The sequence below is a fragment of the Sylvia atricapilla genome, chromosome 7 (assembly GCF_009819655.1).
Source record: "Sylvia atricapilla isolate bSylAtr1 chromosome 7, bSylAtr1.pri, whole genome shotgun sequence".
NCBI classification, from domain to species: Eukaryota; Metazoa; Chordata; class Aves; order Passeriformes; family Sylviidae; genus Sylvia; species Sylvia atricapilla.
The window spans coordinates 17,576,505-17,603,883 of NC_089146.1; the positions used below are offsets into that span (position 1 = coordinate 17,576,505).

Consider the following 27,379-nt stretch of genomic DNA (forward strand, 5'->3'; position numbering starts at 1 on the left):
AACAGAATTAATGTTTTTTCACCACTGTACGTGCTCACCCCCTTTTGTGCTTTCACTATTTCAGGGGTCATTGTTTACATTCACATTTGAGGTAAAATCCGCTAGAGATGATCACTGGAAAAAGAAATTCACAGAAGATGAATTGAGAAAATGAGGTGCCTGTGGTGAAATTCTGGGTAAAAGCACAAAATTAACTGTCATCCAAGCCAAAGAAGGTGAGTATCTCCAAGTCAGTACCACCATCACTCTGATTGAAGTAGTGAAAGAACGTTGAAAGAGCTTGTTCTGGGTGAGAACAAGCCTAAAGATGAGGAAAATGGTTAGAAGATGAGAGGATGGAAAGCTTTTAGTGAATCAAAAGCACCTGTTAACAATAAATAAATAAATAAAACTGAAGAAGAGGAATCCTTCTTCATTTTCTTGAATGTTTTGGTCAGATAAAACCAAGTCTTGCAGTATCATTTGAGAGTATCTTGTGAGAGAGATTGCAATAATGTTGAAATATGGCAAGAAATCAGTAATATTTAATGGTTAGAATATTGCTACAATGAAAACTGAGACTAGAGCTGATTGTTTTCAATATGATTAAAACCTGAAAGTTCGACTAGAGCAGAAAACTACAAATAAAGCTCTCTGGGATTATTTGCTTTTTAATACCATCTGAAAACTCCAAGAGGGAAGGTTCTGTAAATTAATATGCAATCATATTTAGAAGCAGTTGCTGCTTTAGAAAGCTTGCAGTTCAAAAATGCAGGTAAAAGGATATAGATTGAGCCAAAAAGGAAGCTAGTATACTTTCCAGCAGAAGTTTATTCTAGAAATTATTTAAAAATACGATTCTAAAAGCAGCTTGACAATATCTCAGGCTATCTGAAGACATTAGAAAAACCTTACTGGAAAGCTAATCAATGTGTCTTCCATAATACCTGGTTTTGTGAAGTGACAGGACCACATTGTCTTTTAGGTCGCTTCTAGCAGAACATTTTTTGACTGGGGGGGGAATAGTGCTGGCCTTCTGATTCCAGGCTACCCACTATCTTTCTCACTGACTTTTTAGGGAAAATAGGGTGAAAATTTGCCTCTCGTTGCATTTGTAATGTGGCTGTTTTCTGAAATAGTCAAATTAATTTAAATGTGCAAATAATTTCTACCATAAGCAAGAACAGATTCATAAAATGGCCCTTAGTTTTGGGGTTGGGTTGAGGCAGGGGTGGGGGCTCTGCCCTAAATGTGATTTTTTTTCGTTCACCTAAGAATTTAATTTGGAAGGCTCTTATGAGGCAGAATTTACTTAATTTGGTAGAGTGCTCTGAGATTCCAAAGTCAGAAGTGCTAAAACCTTTGCAAGGTTTTCTTCCCCACTAATTAACACCCCAGTGATCAGATGGGAATTTGTAGAGTAGGCTGACAGTTCTATGTAATGATCTTATATTGTAGATGAGAATATTTGTACTTTCCAGTGATATTTGCATTGTTTACTCAAAGCAAAGTGGAGAGTATCATTCTTTCTACTGGCATAGAATTACAGTGGTTTAGCAAGGCAGATTTGACAGAGAATGGCTGGCAATTATTTCATTGATAGAACTTGTCAACAGTTAAAGATGAGAAAGGTCAGTAAGTGGCAATGATGAAAGCTTTTTTTCTTTTTTCCATTTTAAAATCAACAAAGAGCTTCACCAGGCAGAAACACAGCAGAATGAATTGTAATAAACACAGTGTTTTGGTAAATTATCTTTGTTAGTGAGGAAAAATCAATGTATTGATTTATTTTTTTTTTATGTGCAGAAACTAGTTATAGAATGCCTCATAAAAATCATCCTTTTAGTCCTTATGTAAGAGTAAGGTAGAGAAATTCCACTTCAGATCACAGTGTTTCAATCTCTTTTTGCTTCTGTAGAGTAAGTTTGAAGGGCAGAATGGTAAAATCACATTCTTACTGATTTTGAAGGATACTTAAGAGTGACTCCTTTAGCTTCAAGTTGAGGTAAAAGGAAAAGGTGTGTGTTTGTGTAAGTGAATTTAGCCACTGACTTTCTGCAGTAACTCACAGGAGTAGACTAAGCTAATGGCAAAAGCTCTGTAGACCTGAGAAAGGCACCTTTCTGCAGGGCAAAGGAAGAGGTTAGATGTTTTTGGAAGCTTTAATTAAACTTTATGTAAGTGATGCCAAAAGCTACCTGAGCTGAATGCTGTTCTCTGTATCTTTTATAAGCTTTCCAAAGATACTAGGAAATATTTTAATTATCTTAATTTTCATCTCGAAGTTCCAACATACCTCCAATATTGTTTCCAAAATAACAGGCTCAAGCACACTCCTAGCATACTTCTAAAAGCTGTAGGATGTAATTTGGCAAAATTAAAAATGACAAATTTAACATTTGGGATGAACTAGAGAGGATTGAACACAATCCCCTCTAACTCTCTCTTTTGGCCAGTAATAAAAATACACTTCTTTGAAGTGAGCAGATACATGGAACTAGTTCTACTTTCTTTGAGTGAATGCACAGAATCAGATGGAGTTATGCAAGTGTAAAGGCAGCATAAAGGAGAAAAAACAATCCAGAGTATTTTGAAAGCACATGAAATCTCATTTATGCTACTGTGCTGCTCAAAGGAACTTTAGCATGGAGCAAAAATACACAGGCTTTTCAGGCTGCTTTTTTTTTTTTTTTTTTTTTTTTTTTTTTTTTTTTTTTTTTTTTTTTTTTTTTTTTTTTTTTTTCCTGCTCTGGAGACTCGAACCAAGGGAAAAAATGTTAGCTTGGTTTGAGGTGGCTCTGTTTTCACCCACCAGATTTTTTTTGCCAATTAGAATCATGGTGAGAGCCACTATGAGATGATGCTGAAGAGAGTGTTCAGTGAAAAACGCTTCACCTATTTGTTTCAATTCTCCCAGCAGGTGTTTAGTTGTAAAACAGTAATTTAACATATAGAGTAATCTAGAATCTCTGCCAGATGCTTATTCACCTGTGATGTTGACTTAAATGAAAATACAGATGACTGGACCAAACTTGATGTTTGTAATGTCATTAGTCATGGGAATAAATGGGATTCTTCATGGTTTGTTTTCCTTTAAAAAGACAAGGAAATAAAGTCCAGATGAGTTAATATGGAGGCATAGAATTTCTTGTATGTTTCTAGAAATAATTTCTTATAAAAATTTTCAGGCTTTTGAATAACATGTGATCTTTAAGATCCTGATTGAATAACATGTGGTCTTTAAGATCCTGATTAATTAGAAAAGAAAATAAGCATAGCATGATTCATGTGGTTTTAACCATAACCCCCTGCTTCGAGTTTTCCAAAATACTTCCTCAATTTTTCCATGAATGGCCTGCTTCAAGCCATTTTTCAAGGTTGGTTTTTTTTTTTTGTTTTTTTTTTTTGTTATTATCTCTGCTCTGCAGTTGGACTTTTTTTTTCCTTTCAGATTAATTCCTTGATTTGTGAGATGTCACAGTGTCAAGTTCCCACTTGAACCAGGTAGTGCAGAATTTATGGCAGTAGCATTCAGGGTAGAGCACACTTGACTAACAGCCAATGTCTGGTACACTTCCCTCTGCTGTGCTGGGATGAACAGACGTAGCAGGAACCAAACCTTCCCAGCCTCAGCAGCTTCAGCTCAGGTACCAAGGAAAAGTTATTTGGCAACAGTTCACAAACAGGGGGAAAGCTTTTGCAAAGTAAAAGGAGAAGCATGTGTGCCTTAAGGACTGTGTTTGTCATTCAGCCATTCTTTTTACATTCTCATCTGCTTCAAATATATTCTGTATATTCAGGTTTTGCTGTCTGACAAATTCTGTTCAATTACTGATAGAAATTGCAGATCTGCAGCAAACGTGCCAGGTATCTACACTTAGGGATGTGTAAGGTTTTCCCTATTTTTCCTCTGCCTTGTTCTACTTCATATTTTGGCATTTATATGCCTCATCTTTTTGATATACAGTATATTTCAATGGTGCATTTGTGTGTTTGTGTGCTTTGTGAAATTTCAGTTCAGCTGTGCTACAATATGCATGCTGTGTACATTGTACAGTGAAAATCTATTGTCCTGCCTTTTGTCATTTGATCTTGATTTCAGTCCTTTCCAAGATAGTCTAACTTCCATGTTTTGACCTTCCACCCCCTTTCAACATTTCTCCAGAGAACTGATCAATACCTGCTGCTTTTCCTTTATTCAGATGATGGATAGTTTTGGATAACTCTGTAATCTTTTCTCTCCTGTTCACCATCAGATTCTCCAAGCACTGACCTTCATACAAGAATTCTTCAGTGGCATTCAGGAGCCATGCCTCTTTCCAAATGTAAAGAAAATCCAGTGAGTTCTCTTATTATTTATTTAGATTTCCTGAAATAGAGGAAGCAAAACGGAAGTGAAACATTTGATTTCTAATCTCCCGTAGGATTCCATAAAGCTTTACCAGCTGAGCATCATTTGATCCCTTTCTCTGTTTCTGTAATCTGTACTTGACCCAGTTCTAACTGTGATGCAGCACTTTCCAACAGGTTTTTTTCACGTGACTGAGTGTTTAAGTATTTACAGGGCAATGCCTAAGGGAGAAAATAAGGTATTTACTCCTCAGAGAATATACGTCTGGTGTTGAAACTGCTTTCTGGTTCTCTGAAGTGACTCACACAGGGCTAGAGAGGAAAAAAAATTTCAGAGGAATTTTTCATAATCCTGCAGAAAGCCTCCCCCTTTTAGTCTGAAGATTTAAGAAGAAAAGTAGATCTGTTCTCGGCACACAGTAAGGCAGAATCATGACTAACATGGAGGACAGAATACACCTACTTGTGCTTAAGGCTAGGACCAACAGAGCACTATTTTGAACTGAAGGAAAGAGAAATAATGAGCAATTCCTATTTTGTGAGAAAGTGGGCACTGACCAGAAGATTCTGAATCTGAATGCAATGGTATCCAGCTTCCAGCAGAGAGGGAGCTGGAATTGCCTAGGCACAAGGTGGTAACCAGGAGGAACTGACAAACCTGAAAAAAGTGAATGATTTCAAATGAGCACCAAACCTCCACAATAACTTTGAGAACACTCTCTATAATATCATTTTGAATTGCCTTTTAAAATGTCTTGTGGGTTTGTTTTTGGGGTTTTTTTTTCCCATTTCAGATCTATGTAACATGCATTAATTTCTAGAACTGTCCCTTTCTATTGTTTCTCCATACTCTGTGCATTATGTATATTTGTATCCAGCTGTGCACATGCTTGGGTGCATCATGGATTGGTCTGTATATCAGGGTCATGAAGTATTTATGACTAGATCTTAGATGGATAAAATTGCACCAATATCTCATGATGAACACAAAACAGACTGACAACATGTCATAAATATGACTGAATTTTGACTTCAAATAATTGAACCGACAGTATACAACAGTACCAGACTCAGTAAGATCTGCTGAAATGATTTTGATTTTAAAAGGGCTTTGCCAGCATAACTTCTGAACAGTTATATCAGAAAGCAGAAAAAAAAAATCCAAAAAGCAAATTTCTAATTTTTAGCACATTGTCCTTTCCTAATTTCCTTCCAATGTTCACTTTTTTAACGTATGGGTTCCTCTGTTCTCTGGTAGCATTTAGGAAGGACTTACTTTGAAGGACTTTTTGACAAGGCAGTAACTGATTCTATAAGCCAGATAGATACTTACACATGCACACACATACTTTTACACCTGTGATTTCCCATGTATTTTATTAAATTTTCAGGCTGAAGGAAATGTTTTGTTGAGCAAAACACGATGCTGATATTTCAGCTTTTTAAGCTGAACTTTTTTAATACATCTCAACTTGATTTAATTTTTGTTTTAAATAGAGACCCTAACAGTTCCATTTCTAAATTGCATTAACTAAAAAAATGCATTTTTCCTTCAGATAAAATTATGTGAAATCAAGATAATCTTCCCAAAGGCCTATCTGATATTGGTGAGGAAGAAACCCACAACACTGCCAAAAGAATCTCCTGTGATTCCTGTGATTGTGTGAGTTTTAAAGTAGAAAAACTTCCAGTCCTGGTGAACTGCACAATTATTGACTGACCCCTGTGGTATTTCAGAGCCTTGAATGCTGTCTTGAGAAGGTAGAGTTGCATGATTCAACTTATGTTACTTCTTTTAGACGTTGATAGGATCTTCCATTTTCCAGTGTTGTGTTATTTGGAACAACAACATTATTTTGTGTTATTTCAGGCTGTCTCTTAGTAAGAGCTTCAACCAAAAGCTGCATAGTTTGCTACTATGAATAATTGTATAGAATGCTACTTCATACAATGCAGATCAGCAATGAAAAACTATTTGTGAAATGTATTTCCACGTTAAGAGGATTTCTCTTAGATTTGTTGGATTTTATTTTTGTTTAGTCCTTCCAAAAGATGCCAAACTAAGAATAGAGAGTAAGGCAAAAATTGCACTTTATGCACAGTGTAGGAACAAAGCGATCCTCATGCTCCCGTTTGAACACACCCAGATGAACCCAGACTGGGAATTCTTACACCTTTATTGGATTTTGTGATACTGACATTTGTGATAGTTGTCATTTAGGCTCTTCTTAAAGCCTTAATTCTTAAAATCTAGGAATTGCATGGAAAATTTGGCTTTTTCTAATTTTCTCTTGTTTTTTCTTTTTCTTCCTTTGTTTATTTACTTTCTTTCTACCTTTTTGTTTTTCCAGCTTGTTTTTTCCTATCTAATAATTTTTCTGCTTCCATGGCTTCAAAAAAGAGAAAAGCTTCAAAACATATCCTAAATAAGTTTTTAAAAAATAGAAAAAGGTGTCTCTTCCTTCATTACTTTAAAGCCAATTCAGTTTTTTGGTGGGACATAGAACATATCTATATATTAGCAGCATTTTCTGTTTCTTCTTCTGTAGCAAATAATTTGTCTCAATACCAGTACCAGCCACCCTCCTCAGTTGTCACTGGGTCCTCATGAGCTCAGGGAGAAGCAGAGAAAGGAGTATTCCGGAGAGCACTGCATGACAAGGGGAAAAAGATGTTTGGGGCCTCTGGCTGCTGCTGTAGAATGTTCTTCAGCTTGATCTCATTAGATCTCTACCCTCTGCACCAAAATGAGCACCAGATTTAACTGATCTGGAGAGTGCAGTTGGCTGAGATGTCATGAGAACAAATTCTTGCTTCCAGGCCACCAGGAATGGTTGTTGGAACTCAGAGGTCAAGGCTGTGTTGCCAGTATGAAGACTGATTAAATTTGACTGACCAAATTTGACTGACCAGCATTCAGGCAGGCATGGATTGAATTTCACCATGGAGAAGAGGATGTAAATTCTGGAGCAAAAAATCTTCATATTTTATATCTCTTTAAAAATATATATACATGCATTGACACATGTTAATAAAAAAGGTGCTAGAGGGTTTGGGATATTTTTTGTCCTCTGACTTTGTAGTATAAATTTTATATTCACTGGAAAATGACAAGCTGTTTTTAAGTGATGGCTTCATGTCAGTGCTAAAGGCTGCAGCTATGATTGCCAGAGGGACAAAATGCCCATTGAAGATGGCTATTTTAATAACACTATGGGATTCCTGGTACGGTGAATTTAGCCACAGAATAAAAAAGGGGGATTTTAGCAGAAATATGCACGTCTTCCTAGATTCAGTTTATAAATACCAGTCAAAGTATCATTGTCTTTATCTGTATATGTGATTACTTTCAGGATGGAAAATGGGCATTTCCACAAAGCTTGAAAGCTGTGATCCTTGAAAACCCATCTTTATTCTCTGTCAAGGATGACTGGAGTAGATTACACTGGAGTATTAAAAATACTAACCCACAAAAACCTTGAACCATTGCCACAACTAAGCTACCATTAAAATGGTAAATTTTTAAAAAATCTAGACAATGCAGTAAGTGTCAGCTTAGTTTTTAAAATGAACTATTGCTTTATCACTATAAGAGAACTTACTTGCAATCCCTTGCAATCTGCATTTATTAGTAACACTAATGTAAAAATAGAGCAATTATATTTAAATGACAGAGCTAAATATTGTGTCAGTGGTATGAAGCAAAATGGCAATGTTGCTCCTTTCTTAAAGAATAACATACTTCATGAAAGCTACTTTTCCAAGTTATGAAACCCAGCAGGGCCTTTCTGACATCAAGCTACAACTTTCAAGGAAATTACATAATGCAATACCCAGTTTCTGTATTTCACATGGTTATGTACACATTGTGTATGATTTTTTTTCCTTGCTCAGAAAAGTTCTTTGAGCTAGATCCCACTTCTCTGCATACTAATGTAAACTGTAAAAAAACCCAAAGGAAATTAACAGTTAAGCCATTCAGCTATTCACCTACACTCCACTCACTTAGTTACTTCCATTCTGTTACTTCCCACACACACATCTCCATCCTCCACTTGAACAACCCACAATTATCTCCATAATAAACCACTGTGTTTGTAATAATGGAGCTGGGAGCATCATCTATCAGTTTAAGACAAACTTACCATTGTATGGCCATGTTTTCAGTTATTCATATGAATGAATTTCAGATACCTAATAGAATTTCAGTTACTTATAACCTTTAGCAGAATGATTTTTTTCCTGTGTGCATATTCAGTCTAAACTTTTGGGAAAATTGCAGCCAAAACAGCATTTACAACAGAAATGCTGAGGCAAGGTGAGTGAATTTGCTCAAGATAATATACATTGGTGACTTTTTTTGAGCTCGTAAAAATCTTTAGTATTTGGGCAAGAGTCTGAATTGATCAAGAAAACAAACTTTTTTATCAAATCTGTTATCAATTCTACAAACTTTACAAAGGTTGGAACCAAAAGTTATGTGTAATTGGGTCAGATTTTGCGACTGTCTGAATTGAGAAAGGTTCACCCTGAAGTTGTAGGTGATGGACCAGGACTTTTCAATCAGTAACAACTTTCAGTTGATGTGAGCTTTGCAATGCCTGCATCTGGGCCCTAGAAACCAATAATCTATTCCCTATTATGCTTTCTCTTGTTCATTATTTTTTTGCATTTTTTAGGACCCACAAAGCTCAAGTTATCAGCGACAGGTCCTCCACTGAGCTGCAAAACAGGACCCACAAAAACTGCATTTCCCTGTAGAATAGTGACACCAGTGAGGAAGCTCCTGTTGTGTTGCTGAGCGTTGCCCTGACACATGAACAGCCAGGCCCTTGCTGCAGTTTTTGAAGGCAAAGTCAAGATCTGAGGGGGGATTTAAAAAGGCAGAACATGAAGGCTTTGCAGATACTGATAGACAATTCCTTCCCCATGTGTGAGGGGCAACAGAGGAAAGAGCATGACTGGGCTTGTTTTGAAAGCCTTGCAGTCAGAGGAAGGTACCTTGGCTCATAGACTAATTGGAAGCGAGCACTGACCTTTGATATTGAACATGAGAGGGTCAGTGGTGAGCAGATAGGCCATAGAGGGCTTTGGAAGTCAAGACAAGTCATTTGTGTCTAATTCGACTGAGAAGGCTACAGAGAGCTAGTTCTAGGGAGTGGCAAGGGAAGGAGATTTGTGTCGAGCTTTAGAGAGAAAGGGCTGAGCCTAGAGGCGGGAGAGGCAGTTGGGAGAGCAAGGGAAGTGACTGGACAATCAGCAGTAGAGGGGGAGGGAGGATGGGACGTTTGAAGCAACCTTCATATGAATGAAAGCTTGACAGAAGTGGCAGCAGTTTCTGAATTATTATAATATATTCCAAAGACATGCCAATTCAGGAGTTCACAATGCAGCTGTTGTTTCTGAGGGAATGAGAAATTATTTTACAATTTATGCAAAGGACGATTAAAAAGGTGGCAGACGAAGAAAAAATATCTGCATAAAAAGGAAAGTTAATTGCTTCATAAAATGACTCACTGAGTGGTTCAAAATCTTCTCATGCATAAACAGCAAAGTTTTACTGTTTGGGTTTTGTTATTTGGTTCCTTCATATACTGAAAGAGTAATTTTCACAGGCCAGTATCTCTAGAAATAGTGGTAGTTATATAATTGGATGTTATGAAACAAAGCTGATACCTCTTAGCTTTAGCTTCCTGGAATTGGAAAGTTACAGGAACTGAAAAAAGTGGTTCCATTTCTATTGGCTGAATTTACCCATGGACAAAAGTGCTCGTTACGTGCCTAACATTCACCTTTCCTCTGGGACTATCAAGGACATAACTTTAGCTGAACACAAATCTCTTGTCATTAAAAAAAAAAAAAAAAAAAAAAAAAAAAAAAAAAAAAAAAAAAAAAAAAAAAAAAAAGTCAAAGTTATAGCCCTTGTAAATTATCAAGATAAAGTAATAAGTGTAATGGGCACTGGACTTCTGGTGAGCTTAAATGCTGTTCTAATAAATGACCACTATAACAATTGAAAGTTCTCTGTGAAGTTTTCTGTCATTTGATTCTTTTCCTCATATGACCACACGTGAAGGACCACTCTGGAAATACTTGCTGATGCCTTGCTGTTACTGACAGTGTTCTGTACAGTCCTGAGTCCTTTGCAATCCCAGGTGTTTCATACTGTTCTACAACAGGTTTGTTTAGATGGCATCCAAAAGTCCAGTGAAACATGGGCTCTATTCTGATGAGTGATGTGCAGATGTGGAGCCAAAATGATGTCGGCCTTCTAGCAGCTGTCTGATTGTTCATTTTAGCACAGAGACTGATTTCAAACCAATATTCTGCAAAGAACTCATCACTGACAGAATTTGCAGGGGTGCCTTTTGTGCATGTGGGTGGCTTGTAACAAATCACAGACCTGTTCTTTTATTTCAAAAGCAGCAGCTGGATGTTGTAGTTAGGCCAGTGTCTATAAATCCTTCACCTACTCCAAAGAGGAGAGAAGTTTTCCTAACAAACAAATTGTAGTTATCAGTCTATCCAAGTTCTTCGACTTACATTTTGTGAGGGCTCTCTGCTCACTCTCCTCTTATTTTGTGATCTGAGCTGGTTTTCATAATGCTGAAAGATATGTTTCTGGTCACACCTTAATTTTTTACAAAAGAATTTACTTTTCATGTCCCATTTTAAAAAGCTCCCTCTCAAGAATCTTCCTTCTTTAAAGAGGCTTATAAAGAATCAGAAGGTGGGTTACTGGGTTTAATTTATGATAGTAGAGCCATTTAGTACACAATGTCCTTCTCTCTAGCAACTTATGAATTGACATTATAAAATAAAATGTCCCCAAAGGTTTCTATATCCTAGTTTGCAAGGAGAACATACTGTGCTATATGAAGGGATCTCATGTTAAGGGACTAATGCTTGGAACACCTGAGAGTTCTTTAATGTTATTTACTCAGTGTTGGCTTGAAGCCAATAGCAGAAACCTTTTAAACACAACAGTGAAGAATTGGGCCCTGAGAGATGTTGTAGTAACAAATTACCTCTCTCTTTCCTCCTCAGTTTATCTCCACTTGTGAGATGGGAATAGCCTGTTTGTCAGAGCACAGTTGTGAGATGTAATTCGTTAATGCCTGTGAAATGGTTTGAGATCACTGGATAGAAGTCTCTGTTTGAGTGTCAGGTATTATTAGCTCTCAAACAAAATCTGTTTTATATTGCTGCATCAGAAACTACTTGGACACTCTTGTTCCATGTTCAAATAATGAGCAGTACCTGAGTGAGATTTTGTTTGACTTAGTAGAATAGGATAGTCTGTCCACAGTGCAGAAGGAAGGATGTGTGCTAGCCCAGGGACGTTAGGGTGTGCTGGTAGAACACTGAGCGTAGTCACTCATTCCAGATGTATTTTGATTTGGGAATTCAAAGAACCAGGGAAGAAAGAAAGTAAATTAGATAAGAAAGACAAGAGGTTGGTTAAGGCAGGAGATAGGAGAGTGACGTGTGACGAAAGGAGGAAGGCAGGTAGAGCAGAGCAAATAACCTGAAAAAAAAATAGATGAACAGGAAAAGCAGGAAAAGTTGTAAAAAGTGACTTTTCAATTAAAATGAAAAGGCAGTTGGATGTTTATTGCAAAAAATTACAAGTTACAAAACCAAGGCTGTAATGCCATCTTGGGGTTTCTGGTGACATCTCAATCCAGCAGAGCTCTGCTCATTTGGTTTGTGAATGTCAACAGAAACCCCTTGATGCTATTGAGGCTCACAGTTGCCTCTTATTGATTCTGTATTATTTCGACAGTGGAAAAATAACACCTTTATTTTCACAGCCAAAGTATCTCACACTGTGATAGAAATGTACATGAGCTTATTGAATCTCATCTCTGTTCATTTCTATCTAGCTTCCAACACCTAGGTAGTGTTATCACCATGGGTTAGAGAGATATATGTTCTTTTATGGCTGTCAAGTGAAAGATTATTCATCAGATATGCCATAGTCCAAGTCTTTATTAGGCTAAGGGATATAAAGTGTCCAGCTGTCTTCTGCTGTTTATTATTTTAAACTCACCTTGTCATTACAAATATTACCCCAAACAATCCTCTTATTGATTCTTCTGATGTGCTGTATACATCTTTCTCATTTTTCACAGACAGGATAATCAAACTGGAATAAAACCTATTTTTTCAGCGGAGTGAGAATAGGCACCAGTTAGTAATGAGTTTGTGTAAAAAGTGTTGGAGCTTTGAGCCCAGCTCTGTAATATGTGAAAAGTCTTTCAATTTTGCTGAAAGAGAAGCAATTCAAAGGTGGCATCCCTGAGCAAGTAGTATGTTGTCTCTTGATTTCCGGAGAGTTCAGGGAAAGAGGTGTGTTGGGTCGGGCTGAGATGGAGTTCATTTTCCCACAGCGCTGTGCTTTGTGTCTGGAGAGGTGTTGGTAACACACAGGTGTTTTGGCTACTGCTGAGCAGTGCTCACACAGCATCAAAGCTGTCTCTCCAGAGCTTCCCCCCTCCCTCGGGAAGCTGGGCGTGGGCAGGACCTTGGGAGGGGCTTTAGCCAGGACAGCTGACCCCAACTGACCAAAGGGATATTCCATAGGGTGTGATATCTGCCCAGATATAACAGCTGAGGAGGGAGTTAGGGTAGGGATCAGGTGAGCATTTGTTATTGTGAGGTTTTTCTTCCAGGACAATTTCTACAGATATTGCCCTTTTTCCTGGGAAATGGATGGACTCTGCCTGCTGACAGGAAGTAGTGAATAAACCTTTCATTTTAATTTACTTCCCCATTTGCTTTACTTTTGCTTTAGTAAACTACTTTTATCCTAACCCTTGAGCTCCCTCCCATTTTATTTTGTCTCTGCCTGTCATGCTGAGGAGGGGAAAGACAGACCAGCTTGGTGGGTGCCTGACATCCAGCCAGGGTCAACCTACCACAATAGGAAACAAATCTTGTAAATATTGTAAAACATACAGCCTGAACTATTCTATCCTGTGCATGGGTCACAAAAATTTCATTAATTAATTGGAATTTAATAAGTGTACTGTCTGTGTTGCCAGTGGAAAAGACTAACAGTTAAGTTCTAGAAAACTGAAATGTTATTCTGCATTTAATACTCCTAAAATAGACATTCTTATCATTGAGAAATAATCACAACTTTTAAGTTATGTCATTTATTTAGAAATTACAAAATCCTGAAGAATTTTATAAGGTAAGTTTATATTCCAGTAATCAAACTGAAAATTTTTTGTGCCTTACAAAATAATTTTATCAGTTCACACATACCTAAGCCTTCTGTTACAACTATCTGCCCATCTAGCCTAAGCTAAAATCCCTTTAGTGCTGAGACTTCTACAACCTTCTTATCCAAGTTGGGCATGTTCTTTTCTGTCCTTACTGCTAGGAAAACCTTTCCCAATTTTTCTTAGTGGCTTCAGACTGAAATGGTTCTCTCTTGTTCTGCTTGTTGTAGACATATAGGAAAATGACTACCAGCCTACCCATAACATCTTTCTGGAAAAGTGAAGGTATCATCATATTCTTTTCTAAGCATTATTACCAATCTTTCCCCATTGGTCATGTTTTCTAAATTGCTCTAATTTTTTGTTGCTCTTGGATTTTCTCTGTCATCAGTGTAACTTGAGAACAGTGATGCCAAAACCAGCCATCAGTTCTCTTGCTGAGACCTTGTACAAGCTGCACAGATGACCTCTGTTTCACTACTCACATCGTGCTGCTAAGGCATCCCAGAATGGTGCTTTATGTTTCTTCCCAGTTTCATCTCAGTGTTGGCCACACTCTGTCTTTGGCCTTCTCCACCCTGCAGTGCTGCTGTCTGCCAGCTATTCTTCTTTGTGCTTGTATATTTAATACTTGCTACCTTAAGCAAAGAACATGTTTTTGATATGAAACACAAAAAACTCCTTGAACTGAGTGAAAATTTTGAATACAGAGGCACTACATGTTCTGTCTGAGGATATGGATCTAGTTTGGTGAATAGCCTTGAAACCTTCTTAGTGCAGTGGAGGACTCCTATTATCAGTCTTAAATATGTGTATATTGCCACACATCTGGGGGGAAAAAAACCAACAAACCAGCAACTTGATTTCAGAATTTTAAAATTATGCTTTATTTTCTTTTTCTTTTTTTTTTTTTTCTTAGTAATGAGCACTTTATTCTGTCTTTAATTACCAAAACTTTATTGAAAACATCAAGAGTTACATGAAGATACACTTGACCTGGAGTGAAGTATCAGGAGTTTTTAAACATTTAACTTATAGTGTATATTAGTATGAAACTAAGTTGAGCAGAACCCATTAATGTCACAGTGGTCGGTTACCAATGGAAATAAATAATTCATGATGAAGGGAATTAGTCTAATTAGCAGGCAGTTTGAGTCCTTTGATAAAACCCAGCTCTAATTCCGTGAAGGGCAGGAAGTGCTGTCATCAGTCAGCCCTGAAAAGATTAGCATCTATTATGAATGAGGTTAGACACCCTAGTGAAGTCATGTGTGTCCTGGAGACAAACTTAATATGTTCCAGAATGGGACACAGTTTGTCTCACCAACACATCATGATTCCTACTGGGCTATTGTATGTAATAACAAGCAAAGATCAGTGCTCCTTCCTATCATTCTCCCCTTGTCCATCATTCTGACAACTGTGCAAATACATTTTCCATGCAAAGCAGGGAATGTGCACTGAATACTTGTAAAATTGCACAAGATGTCAAAGGAATGTATTACCTTTTCTCAGCCACCTAAAACCAAACAAACTAAAATACCACTGCAGAAAGAGGTATAAAACACATCTGATAAATATATGGGATGTAGAGGAAGGTGTAGTAGTTTAGAAGTACATTGATTCCATTTGAAAACATTATTGCCATCTGTCACAAGATGTGTCAATAAAGCTATAGATGTAGGTCTGTGTGATAGACAGGTTTTAAAATCACTGGTGATGCTATAAGGTTATAGTGTTGGATGGAGAGTAACATACTGCAAAATTGCCTTAAATTCTGGAAGTATAGCCTCAAAAAAAAAAAGAAAAAAAGAAAAAAAAAAGAGGACATCTTCTTCGCATTATGTATTTTCATTTAGAAATGTTAACTGCTTCATTTGAGGAGACTAGCTGTGAGCTGTGCAAGCTTCACAGTTTTGTGCTACATGCTGACGCAACATCAGCTGTGTTTCCATTTTTGCTTATGAGCCTTTTGAAATTATATGTTTCCGTTTTGCAATTTGATGCAATAATGAAGAAACTCCACATTTGTACGTTATTGTATTGCCTGTTTTTATTGTAGGAAATTAATTGCTTCTTTTATTTATGTTATTAAGGGGGGGAGAAAACAATTTTGCAGTATTTTATCATTTGCTGTAATAATTATCCTACTAGTAATACAACGGAAGACTTAGAAACAGTATATTATGTTCAAATGTCTGAACAGCACTTAATATGTTGACACTTGTGGCTGGGGAATGTTGGTCTTCAAGTTATATTGAAAAAAGTAACAATAAGTGATTAATAATACCCCTGACAAGCTTAAGATGATTTATAACATTGAAATTAAGAGGAAATTTTCATAGAAGCAGAACAGCTTAGCAACTCTGCTGTCCAAATACTAATTGACAATGAAGCACTGATATTGCAAAGAGTGCCAGAATCAAGTGCTACACTAACTTGAAGTAGATTCCTAGATGAGATTTTAAAATAGTGATCTTCTCTGTAGGGTTTCTTGCTCTGAGTTCCTTGAAGAAGGAAGATACAAAAGGTAGTTAGTCTTTATTTGTTCATTTTGTCTTGAATTCACTGGCTAGTAAAAGAACAAAATTCAGTTGCATGAGCATTTTGGGGGTTTGATTCTTTGATCTCCTTGAGCATCTCCATCTTAAAAATTACCTACAGTGTGGGTGTGTCCTGGGCTGACAAATGGGTTAATTCAGCTTACTGAAATGGATTTATTTATACATTTTATGTGTACAGGTGCATAGAATAACCACCATTTTTATACCTGTGTTGGTAGGGACATGGTGCTTGGAAGCAGAAAATTGCTATGTTCTAGAAAACTTGCAGTATTAGATACCAGTTTGGGAAAGTAACCACATGTGCCCTGAAGTCACATAAAACAATTGGAATAAACAGGCAAGAAAAAAAAGTTGTCAAATCTCTTGAGGTCATTAACTTGCCACCCAGCTTTGGCAATAGTAACAGGATACAGGAGCTTCTTGGATAATTCATGGGTGCATGTTAAGTCTTCCATAGCGTTCACTGACTGGCTGGTACACCTTTTCCAGGTTCAACATGCTACTGAGTGCTAGCATAAGAGTGTTTTGAAACATTATTTTTTTCCATAGATCCCAATGAACACCCACCCAGGTCTTACTTTGGTAGTATCCACTGGAGAGAGAAGTACAGCAATGAATTTATTCTTCCAAAAGCTCTCTTGTCCATTTGTGTCTTGTCTAAGGAAAGATGAAGTGACTTAACATAGATACTTTGCCTTTCCTGTCTGTGTCATACATTTTTCAGCAGCTGTGTTTTTTCACCTATCATTCCCTTCAGAATTTGTAGCGTAAAACGCTAGGACTGGGACAGGATTAGTGACCAGAGGCTGTTTCCATCCAGCTTTGCTGGATGTTCCATGTGAGGCTTCCACCAGGCAATGCGTGGCCTGGTGTCAGTGGGCCTGAGTCAGAACATCTCAGAATGGTTTGGGCTGGAAGAGAACTTTAAAGATCATCTAGTCCAGCTCCCCTGCAATGAACAGGAATGTCTTAAACTAGATCAGGCCATCATGGACTACTTTACTAGTGCCAAATCCAGCCCTTCCAGAAAACAAATCACAAGTAGTTACACAGCTCAGTGTATTCCAGCTCAGTTACAGAGTATATACACACTGAAGAAAGATACATGCTCCACATGCTACCAGAGGATAAATCCTTAATCTGCTGATTTTCCTTCAAAGATGTGTTTAAACAGTATTTTATTCTTATTTTCTGTTTACTCTTTCAGTACCAGGAAAATTACCCTGGAAAGTGGCTGATAACACAGCATTTCTGATTCTTATAGTGTACTTATTTTGCAATGTTCCTGTGACAATATCCATGTTCTTATCTGGGACAGATGGATTTACAGTGTCAGTAAGGAAAACTTGGGAGGTCGCGGTAGTTCTCACATCATGGGACAAAGAGGGCACATGCCTCAGACAGCCATGTTGCTATGGATCTGCTCTTTCACATTTTACTGAAAAGGTGAATTCTGCAGGACTTAGATATTTTAAAAACCAGAAAGCTGGTGAAAGAAGATCTTTTTACTAAGGCACTCTTTATCTCAGCAGCTGTCTCACCTGTCGCCTCATCAAGACATCCTTATGGGATATCATCCATAAATCAATTCCTCTCCTTCCTGCTATTTTGTTACCGGTGTTTACGTGTCATTCTGTGTCTCTATTGTCCTTATTGTTCTCATACCCTCCCACAACAGCAATACAGCAAGATACTGCAGGACACATCAGGCACATTCACAACTAAACCTATGACACACTGAATCCTTTTCAAGGTTTACAGAATGTGTGTGACAGCCCTATGTATTCTCATTACAGATCACATTTCTTGCTGCATGTTTTCTTCAGGGGCCCTTGTCACATATATCAGTGAATCATCGCTTTTATAAATAGAGGACGGTTTAGATCTTCATGTAAACATTAACAAGGAGCTAAGATTGTTCTGATGAATGTAACATACTGGTGAAATGTTCATTCTCAGGTATTTCTTTGATTCATTATTCTTATAATGTACTATGCTACCTAAACAAGCAGCTGCCCGTTGTCCCCATCTCAGATCACCTTATGTTCTAAATTACCTCCTAAGAACATTAGTTATTTGCTGCTTCTACTGAATAGAAGCATGAGCAGAAAAATGTATGGCCCCCAGTTTCCTAATTCACTATGAAGTTAAATTCTGGGGGTTTCATTCTGCTAGTAATGTACATTCAGGTGCAGCAACTGTCACTCAAAAAAGCTTTTTCTGTATTTAGATCTACTAGATGGTTGTTTTAAGTCTTCTCCAACCAAAATATGCTATGCTAGAGCAATGAAGTGTACCAGGGAAAGAAAAAAAAGACACAGATTGATTCCAATAAACATACTAAAACCAGAGTATAAGATGGTATTACTTCAAACCCACCAAAGTTTACTTTGAGCTAGAGACACTGGATAGAAAGGGACTTCAGTAAGGTTGCAGGAATTTTCATCAGGAAAGTATGACATTCTCGGGGTATTACTGAGCATATAGCAGCATGACAGGCAGGAGAAGGAAGGGACCATGGAGGTTAATATTAGAGCAACACCGATAAAACTGCAATGTGAAATCAGTAGCATACATTGAAGGAGATATCCTGAGCTCCATTATAAAGAAGCTGGACCTTGAGATAGGTAGAAAAATGGTTAGGCAACTGAGTCTTTGAAAAATCACTGGGAAATAATACTTTTGCATTACAGGCAAGTGAACTTTTCATTGCCTTAGTTCTAACTGGTTGTACTTCATATCATATCCTGTCTGCCATCCATGGGTTTGCAGGTGAAAAATGCAATTCATACTCCAACTCTGTGTGAACCCAATCCAGAGGGAACATTTTGGGACCATTTCCTGTGTTTTGGACAGAATAGAAGCCCTGGTTAAATGAAGAGAGAAATGTAGCCACCCCTTCTGACCCAAGAGGATGAAACAGGTTTATCTTTGGTTTAACAGCCCATGATATCCCTATGTCAAGTTTTCAGCCCTGATCAATGAGAGATTCTTTCTCATCCATCAAGGTGAAGTCTGATGTAGGTAGCCACAGTCAATTAAACTCTTATGAAAAGCCTTGACTTAAATAATTTTTTATATTTATTTGCAGATCAGTGTCTCACTTTGGTTTATTTTTAATTTTTTCAGCTCCAGCTCTTTCCCTGACAGTGCCTCAGACCCTATTCTCTGCTGCTGCTTTTCTGCAGATTCACAGCATCACCTGAAATCTGCTGAGAATGCCACCAAAAAAGGAGGAGTGAGAACCCACTGGTGAGATGCTTTCAGTTACCACTTTCAAATATCAGGTTCTTCTCTGGGATTTCCATCAAGTAATGAAAATAATAAGAATTTGAGCTTACAGTTGAACTCAAGTCCTGTATGACTCCCTTATATGTGCAGCTTCTCTTGTACAGGGCACACTGCAGTGTTTTGACAGAATTCTGTTTGTTGAGATTGTCTCCAAACTGAGTAGCAACGTGACCTTCTCCTATAGAACAAATTATACAAATGAAAAATGTGTTTAACCAATGCACCAAAAATTTGAAGCTAACAAACCTTCTCCGAGCAGTGTACTGTACCTTCTGTTCCATAATTAAATCAGAACCCCTCTCCTGGACAGGTTCACTCAGCTTTGCCTTTCTTTGAGTAATACACCTTCAGACCAGTGCCTTGTTTTGATGTATTACAATGATAGACTGAAGAGTTCATGTAATATATCATGACAGTCAGCAGTTGCTGGACGCTGAGGATCGAGAGACTGAGCCAGCTGTTTTTCTGATGTGTTCTCATAATGCATCACAGCTGAGGGAAACTGATAATGTATTACTTCAAAATGACACCGCCCAGAAAAGGAAGAGTCCAGAGGTGTAGATTCTGTATAATGAGGCATTCAAAGTATGAAACAGGGCTGCAAACTCCTGGAACAAGATGTTGGTAATAAATCAGCTTTCTATAGTATTCCATTATGTAGGTGGCTACACAGGTACACACAGTCGTCTGATTTCCAGTGCCTCTCTTGATGCTGGTTTTGTGCAGACCAAAGATAACCCTAGCAGCAGTTTTACCTTCACTCTTCTTACAACTCAACAGTTCGCAATCCAAGCAACCTAGAACAGGACATAGGGCAGAATTATATTAGCTCAATAAATTCAAATATTTGGGATTCCTCGTCATCTTGGGGTACTGTCAGAACCACTTGGATGTTACTCTTTTAGTGAACTAAACTCATCCATGGCAATGGCACAGACAAGAACCCTTTGCCCCTTTTTTGGGATTATTGCATCCTAGAGGGACAGAATGGGCTGGCTCAGAGCACTGCAGCTGAGATTGACTGAAGGCAAGGAAGGCTCTTTTGGCCATCTCTTTATCCCTTCTTTGTTTATCTTTCACCTGCCACACACACAAAAAGTCAAGCCAAACAGTAATTGATCCCTAACTGTCAACATCAATTAAAAAGAAAACTATTGGAAGATTGCAATTCTGAACATTTGCCTACAAAACTTTATCTTGTTGATGAAGCTGATTGTATCTTGTTTGTTAAATGCAGTACTGTTTGTAATTTTTCATCTATAAGCATCATTGTATCTTTGGCAAACCCTTGAAGATACATAGGTCTTACCCTCAAACTTTACTTTTTCATTTATGGGTGGTTTGTACTGCAAATAAAAAGTAATTGTATTTTACTAACAATAAGAACACTTTTCTGTCTGTAGTCAAATAATATAAATCATGACTACAAGCCATTAAATATGGTTTTGTGGCATGGGATTCTGAGTCAAAAATATCCCAGTCTCATATATAGAGAGGTCCATACTCATAGCAAGCTCAGATTTGATCAGGGATTTTTGAAGAGGACCCTTGCCTGGCAGACCCCATACAGGATTGGGTGGAGATTGTGTGCTCATGCCAGATCCATTGCCACTACATCAATTGTTCTCTCCATCTTTAATACTCCAAGGAGCTGGGGGTTTTCCACCCCTGCCTGCCATTCATCTCGAAGCCAATGCTTAGCCGTTTACAAGGACAAGTTCTGTAAAATCACATCTGTAATTCCTGCAGTTGTGGGTACAAAACTGATTATGGGCACAAAATTCCAAGTGCAAAAGATCTCAATAATCTATCAAAGATTCCTTGGTTAAAAAAACCAAAACAACCAAATAAGCAAACAAACAAGTACAGAAGCACAAGAATTTTCTGTGCTTGCTTCTTCTGACTACTTCTTTCATCCCCAGGATTATACACATGATTTGCCATCCACATCAGAACATCATAAAAACGTTTTGCTCAGTCTTGACTACTTTTATTTTATTTTATTTTTATTTTAAAGTATTTTTGCTTTACCTAAAGGTAAATATTCTGGCTAACGTACATGGGGGAAAAGTTGTATAGCAGGAGTTATGTTTGCAAGGACCTGGTAAGAATGTCAGGTGTATGTTCCCTCTGTGACAACATTTTGTCACATTTAAGCAATGATTATTAATATCTCCTTGAAAGAGACTTTATGGAAATTGTAGTTCTGAACAAGCAATCAGCTGATTTATGGCCTAAAAAATGTTTCCCTGAGCCAGCAGTTGATTGGCATTTGATCATTTTTGTAAAATACACCTCATCTGCTACTATTAGACACTAAGATGGCACCTTCTCATATGGTTTTTGGCACACAACAAGCATCTCTACTCTCTGTAAGAAAAAATCACAAAACTTGTATTTAGCTCTCCTCATAAACTTCGACAATATGACAGGTTTCTAATCCAAATAATTGTTTAAGATTATTACAATGATAATTATTGTAGTGATAATAACACATTATTTTAGCTGACAATATATTAGTTCCATGGGGAGATAAACTGCAAGGCCAATGGATTTATCTTGATAACAAAATGGATTACTATTAACTATGATGCTAATTTTTCCATCCACGCACAAAGAAATCTCCCATTGAGTTCATTGTCTTTTGCCTGAATGCTGGTAAAAATTTTGTCTACATATATGTTAAAAGACTGGATTCTGGACTAGTGCACTATTGTTACTATTGCTCTGTATTGTCTGGACAGGCTCCAAAAGCCTATAGCTCTACTTGGCACTTCAGGCACAGGATTTCTGTCTTTCAAAATACCACCTAAAAGTTATGAAATGCAAGACAAATGAGGGATTAGAGCAACAGTGAAATTATTAGGATTTTGCAGGGCAGATTTATAGATGAGAACAACAAACCTTAACCTAACTACAATTTCCTGTATGTAGCAGCATGGAAGAGATGGCTTTATTTCCATGACCTTCCACCATAAAGCCATAGCTTTTGCTCTACTGGTGATACAAGCTTTGAACATTACAGTTCCAGCTCCTTGTTATGATTTTGGACCATAGCAACTAATATCTTTTGTCCCTGTTTCTTATTCTCAGTCTGAATATTGTATAAGGACACTCAATCTAGATTTTCCTGGTGATTATGTTTCTGTAGGAAGGTAAACATTCAGAACTGTATTGTCAAAAAATCTACAGACCAAAAGTCTTTAAAGAGATTTGGATCAGAACCTGAGTCAGCACTTAACGCTTATTTACCAAAACTATTGTAATTCATAGCTAAAAATCCATACTTGTTTTGCTTAGTTCATCTGGTTCGTTCCTCTCCTATATCTTTATCATTGTGCTGTACTGACTTTCTTATCTTGTCTTTACTTTACAAAAAAAAAAAAAAAAAAAGAAGAAAAGAAAAGAAAAGAAAATTAATCCAGGTCAAATATATTATAAAATTCTTTGGAAATTTTGATAATTGTCATGGACATTTATTTGCTAAAAAATACATTTGACACCATAAGACTGACATTAATATGCAAATCAGTGGACTATAAAATTCATTTTCATCCCTCCAGGGCAGTATTTTTATAAATACAGAAACATAATCACACATCCTCCAGAGAACTAAAAATAATTATACAAATTTACAACAAAGCCCAAGGCAGTGTCTCCTTTTAACTGTTTGGTTTTAATATCATTTAAATCTTGTTAAAACTTAATTACCAATTCTCTTCCGTAATTTAGGTGGAAGAGCTGAGATCTAAGCATGCTGTTTGAGGGAGAGAACTTCATCTGAGAAACAAAGACACCAAGACTGACAAAACAAGACAGTACACAGAAAAGCCTGGTAAAGGAAAAGTCATCACAGATAACAATGAAGAACAGAACTAATATCTATCTATTAACATTTCCATAGTTTAACTCAGGTCCACAATTAAGTTCTGTGCAGCCACTCACTCATCCCCTTCCCTCCCCTCCTGCCTCCCCATGGCAGAATGGGGAGGGGAATCATAAAAAAAGGTAAAACCTGTGGGTTCCAATAAGAATAGTTTAATAATTTAAATACTTTAAAATATAATAATGAAAGGGAAAAGGACAGAGGAAAAGCCCCAAGAAATGCCAGTGATGCCCAATACATTGGCTCCCCACCTGCTGAGACCCAGCCCATCTCCAGCAGAGACCAACTCCTCACATCCATTTCCCCCTGTTTATCCACTGTCCATGACATTCTGTGCCATGGAATATACCTTTGACCAGTTCAGGTCACCTGCCCTGGCCATGCCCCCCCAGCTCCTTTGGCAGCTCCTCTCTGGCAGAGCACAAGACACCAAAAAGTCCTTGACTTTGGTGAACATTACTTAGCAACCAGAACACCAGTGTGCTGTCAACAAGAATTCTATAGTAAATCCAGAACACACTGCTGTACCAGCTGTTAGTAAGAAAATTAACTCTGTCCCAGCCAAACCCAGGGCAAACATCCACATAAAATGGAACTGAGCTGATGCCTTGTGTGACAGAACTATAAATAGACTGGAGTATATATAAAACTGCATAATAGTATTTACATCTACACATACATATTTATATATAGGTGGTGATTTATTCATTAATGCTGGAATAGCTCAAGCTGTATCCACCTGGGAGGGAAGTTGCAGGACAAGTGCTTTCATCCTCTTTGTTCCATGGCAGTTTTCTGGGAGATGATGGCTGCTCAAAAAGATGTAAAAGTGAGTAACTCCAAATTCAAAGCCAACATGGCTACAGGCTTTAGGTGATATTTGGAGTAGGCACCCTTTATGAGGAATTTCTGCTGTATGAATATCTGTGGATATATGTTTATTTTCTAAGGCTGAACTTTGGAACAAGATAATCTACTCTCTTCCTCCATGACTGATAGAAGAGGTCACAATGCAAGTCTACCTCTGTTTCAGAGTCATGAAGTCAGGGACAGGGCCTCAGCTTTGTACCCCCAAAAAAGCTCCTGGTAAGCAATTTTAAAGTAACATTGTACAGACAAACCCTGTTTCTTTGGACTGAATTACAGAAGGGTCTCTACCCTCAAGGTCTACTTTCTTTACACTAAAGGTAAAGCAGAGAATAGAGCATACAGCTTTCTCTGATTCACTGTGGTGCTGTGTTCCCTCACTCCCTTCCCCCAGTTCTACCTTTGCTGCCAAAAAAAGATGAGGAATCTTGAAAATGGTACATTTTTGATTTCCTCCGTCAGTGATAGATATTCCATCCACACGGAGGCTGCTGCCTCAGGTCTATTCTTTGTGCCGTGTTTGCCAGCCACTGTTTAGTAACAAGTGTCACTGTCTGCTCCCCTGCTTTGAACTGGAACACATTCCTGTTAGCCCTCACATCCAACTGAAAGCAGCTTTGTATTGATTTAATTCACCCTTTTTACTATGACCATAGTCACAATGAGGGATGTGCATCCAAACTTCCAGCTATTGCACAATTGCCACTGGGCAGAAATTCAAGTGATTTGGCACAGCATCTGACTGGGAATCAATTCCCATTGGTTCATTCTGTCCAGTGCATGCCTTGCCTTCTATTGAAATTCCAGGCATTTGTTAGCAGTCCTGGTGCCAGTATTGACAGGCATCCTCACAGCACTGCTCTGTCCTTTCAGGCTGCATATTCATTGGGTGTTAATGCAAGCAAGACAGATTTCACATACTTGCATTATTGCATTAACAAATAACCTGTTCATTTACAGATATACATAAATTCATCCTATTTGTGATGGACACTCTGTATGCCTCAGTTTTTCCTGGAATGATGATGCTTACATTTTAAGATGTCAAATTTACTTTTTTATTTAACTGCATATACTACTCAAAAATCTTTAATATAAAAAGGTATATCCTTCAGAGCCAGAAGTATAGTATATTAAATAAGCTGTAATAAATAACACTTAATAAGACATTTAAATCAAGTGTTAAACAGGCTGTCATTTGCACCTCTGTGAGTTTGAAACTGAGGAGTTTCCTGAGCTGGACTAGGTTGTAAATAGGTTGGTTTCATTGGGCTCTGAATCCATTTCTTTCTAATGATTTTTTTGCCATGCAGCAGGACTGCAATGGGTGTGAAAATGGAAGTGTGATATTTTCCAAGTTGTTGCTAGTCAGACAAAAGTTAGAAACAGCAACAAGAGTCTGAAGATGACCTTGCTAAATCTGACTATGTTCTTAATGCAGAAAATGCTGCTTTAACTATTTTAAATATAGTAATGTGTGTCTATTTCTTGCTCTGTGGTAGAATTATCAGATTTTTTTTGCCCCATTTGGAAATTCTGGTTTTATCCTTCTTACAACAGAGCTTTGTAATATCATCAGCTTTTACACAGACCTGATGGACTTGTGAACTTTCCTCAACCCACTCAAGCTATAACCAGTGTGATGCAGCACTGTGGAGCCTTGTGTCTCTCTCCATGGGGGAAAGTCCAGAGGACTGAGGCTGGAAAATCTTAAATATATGTGGGGAGAAGGTAATTGAAAAAAATGTGATTTGAACAGTCCAACTAAATGAGGTTTTATTGCTAGATATGGGTTTTCTAGTGCTATTTCAAGAAAATATCAAAGATCACAGAAATAGCAGGATTTTGTCAAATTCAAAATTTTTTTCCAAGTAAATTGCAAGCACCTTTACCATCTTATTTCTGAAAAATGTGACATATTTAAATATTGCCAAAGAATACACTTCTTAAATGTCAGTATGTTTTCAGGAAGTATAAAGGCTCCAAGATGTATGTCAAAAAAATCAGATTCCTCAGATGGGTGCCAGAGAAAATCTTTCTCCAAAGAAGCTTCAGAAATTTTAGTCTAATGTGTACTATTAATGTGATGCTGTGACAGCTCTTAAGAGACCTGTCATTATCAGGCTTGTTTGGACTGGACTGTGTCGGGCAACCACAGTCTGGGAACTCAGTGCTCAGCCTTACTTGCTCTAATGTACTCCAAGCAGGCATTCATAGAGGAGCCAGTGCCAACCCAACGGTGTACCCTGTTCTTGCCATACGTGGAGGCCTGCAATTCCAAATAATGCCCGTAAGTGGAAAGGGGGAAAAGCTCCTGTTTATTTTGTTTGAGGCTCTGGAAATACTAACTTTTATCATTCATCTGAGCAGCTGGTGACAGCACTGCTGAAGTGCTGAAGAGGTAAGCAGTGAGAGGTTTACAGTGTGCCTGTTTACGTTGCCTCATCTCCTTTGTGCTGAATTCCTCTGTAGCACATCCTGTCCATTCGTCACCAAGAAATAAGATATAGTGACCAAGAGAAAGTTGCTTCAAGTGAAAGATTAATTTTGTATCATGTAAGAAAGATGGCTATTGATACTGCATGCAGGAACACTTATCATGCTGATGAATTTCATGTACCTGATAGTGTCAGGCACCAAAGATTCGGTTTCAACACAGCCTTCCTTGCAGCTTTTGCAAGTTCTGAGGCTCAGTTAAGCACATTTTGAAGTTGAAGCCTTGCCTGGTGAGGTGGCATGGGTAGATTGAATCCTACCTATCCAGCATAAGGTTCCAATTCTCAGTCTTTCTTTATTAGCTCTAATGAGACACAGAATAAAGTTTCAAAGCCTTTCAGCTGCTGTATATCAATAGCTGCTAGTTATGGAGACAATTTTTTTATTAGTGCTAAATAGATCCTTAACATATAGCTACTATATTTCCTAGAAGATAAAGCATTTACTTTGTGGCCCAAAACCTGAAAGGGAACATGCAAACATTTTCAAAAGCTTTCATGGGAGATAAAGCATTGTGGGTTTCTTTTCTAATTGCCAGGAGCAGTGTAACTGTACAAGCCCTGCCCATGGGTTTGGCTGAGAAGAAGGCAGGATGACGCACGGGATGCCTTCAGGTGGGTGAAGTTACAGTTTCCATGAGTGGTGTTGTGACAGTTCCCAGTAGCAATACTGCAATCACAGCATAGCAGACTTTCAGTGTCAGGGCTGTGTTCCAG

The 27,379-nt window shown here is 37.8% G+C and overlaps 1 long non-coding RNA gene across 1 annotated transcript; it reads left to right on the plus strand.

The window, feature by feature from the left end:
• On the plus strand, positions 1–27,379 carry LOC136363842 (uncharacterized). Its single transcript, XR_010744065.1, has 11 exons — positions 1–215; positions 4,236–4,318; positions 5,886–6,090; positions 18,896–19,143; positions 19,253–19,375; positions 23,147–23,249; positions 23,994–24,129; positions 24,251–24,386; positions 25,747–25,898; positions 26,375–26,568; positions 27,202–27,379. It is a non-coding gene; the product is annotated as an uncharacterized lncRNA (long non-coding RNA).